This window comes from Chinchilla lanigera, unplaced genomic scaffold (assembly GCF_000276665.1).
Source record: "Chinchilla lanigera isolate Chin_1 unplaced genomic scaffold, ChiLan1.0 scaffold00001, whole genome shotgun sequence".
Taxonomy (NCBI): Eukaryota; Metazoa; Chordata; class Mammalia; order Rodentia; family Chinchillidae; genus Chinchilla; species Chinchilla lanigera.
In genome coordinates, this window is record NW_004955402.1 from 12,406,072 (window position 1) to 12,408,140 (window position 2,069).

The following is a 2,069-nucleotide window of genomic DNA, read 5'->3' on the forward strand; positions in this document are numbered from 1 at the left end:
CCCACTTTACTGGGTCTTGAGACAGAACTAGTGCCACAAAGATTGCTTTGACTCTGCTCGCCCCTCCCCCACCCTCAGCTGCAGGGTCCCAAGTACGACTTTTTAACCATACCTATGGTGCTGCCAATTCCTTGAAATTCGTTTTTCCCCCTCTCCCCAGTAACAGGAGCACAGAGGACTGTGTTTGGGTGCTGTGCCCAGCTAAACAAAGGCAGGCTACCGCCTAAGTTTGGTATTGTGCTCTTGGTTTTCCTTCTTTGGTGACTGGCTTGTCTCAGGGATGCGGGTGGACGAGCCCACAGATCCAAAGTTCAGGCAGCTTGTAAATGCCAGGCATGTAGTGGGGCCGGCACTAACTGCCGTCACCAACAATGTGTGGCCAGGGGCCACAAGTGGGCCTCAGCAGGCAGCACAGTCCCTGAGAACTGCTAAGGTTCTGCCCATCAAATAAATTTATTAAAGACATAAATTTATTGCCAGATGTGGTGGTGAATGCCTATAATCCCAGCCACTCAGTAGGTGAAGCAGATGGATACAGAGTTTAAGGTCAGCCTGGGAAACCTAGTGAGACCCTGTCTCAAAATAGAGAGGGCTGGAGTGCAGCTTACAGCTCCTTGGTTCAGTCCCCCATAAAAGGACAAATGTATTAAAGAACCTCTGGCCACCTCCGTCACTGGGGAGTTTACACTCAGTGGTGGCATAGTGGGATGTACGACTCCCAACATATATTCTCATAATGAATACGATTTCTTAGGGAACACTTCTCTTCTTTGCTTTGATGTCCTAAAAACAGAAGGCTACAGCCTCCGAATGCCAGGAAGGTGTCTGACACCGCTGATGCTTGAGACTAGCACTATTTTAAATCCAATAGTAGTTAGAGTTACAAAAGTGGGGGAGGAGCCAATTTGCCATAATCCTCCTTCTCAGACAGCATGAATGCAACAATTCCTGCATTACAAGGTATTATTTCCCAGCAGTGAAAAGCATTCATTTTCTTGCTTCTTTTGGTGCTTCAATTTGTAGTTCCAGATTTGTACTTAAGAATTAGCACCGTTTTACAACAGCTGGACAGGACAGCTGGGTATGGGCCTGTAGTCCCAGCCACTCTGAAGGCTGAGGCAGGAGAATGACTTAAATCCAGGAGTGTGAGACCGACCTGGGCAACATAAAAAGACTCTGTCTCAAAGAATCTATAGCTGAAGAGCGACAGTAGTTCATGCTCCTCCCCTAAATCTGCATAGATGAATGTTAAACATACTATATGGATCTCCATAATTTTGTAAGGAATGGCATAAATTACAAACTAAGTAAAAGCAACATACAAGAAGCTATTTTGCAATATTTGATGTGATGATTTGGCATATTGATCCCCTTATAATACTGACATGATATTTACAATTCATAGATCATTTCTAAACCCGAGTATTGCTTTTAGCTTTAAAAACAATTCTGTTGTTAATGTTTCAACAGGGCAAAGTTTCTCCAAACTGAATTAATGTTCTCCAAGCTGAATTAATGTTCTTCCTCTAAGAACTACAATGACTCAGGAAGGTGGTCTAATCTGTCAGTAGGAACATACTCTTAGTTGTAACAATACACTTGGTGATTTTGCTAAACTGGAGAGGGTGATTTATAATTGTCTGTAGACTATACAGCCAGGTATCATGGAACAGTGAGAACTATTCAAGGATGGTTGAAGTGTTACCTTTGACATTCTGCTACCCTTTGGTCATATAAAAACCATCGCTCTTTTTCACTGGTATGTGAGCATACTTGCCAGGGTTAGAGCAGAACATACCTTAAGAGCTTAATTCCTAACTTTTATTTTTATTTTTTTTTGTTTTTGTTTTTCTCCGGTACTAGGAACCGAACTCACGACCTTGCGCTTGCCAGGCAGGCGCTTTGCCGCTGAGCTAAATCCCCAGCCCCAATTCCTAACTTTTAAATATTTAGTTTGTGATGCACGGAACTCTCTCCCCACCGCTCGAAAGCTGGTGGCGGCCCCAGCTGGTGGTACGGTTGCGCGCTCTCCCGGGCGGGCGCCGTGCGCCAACGCGGAGCGGTCCAGC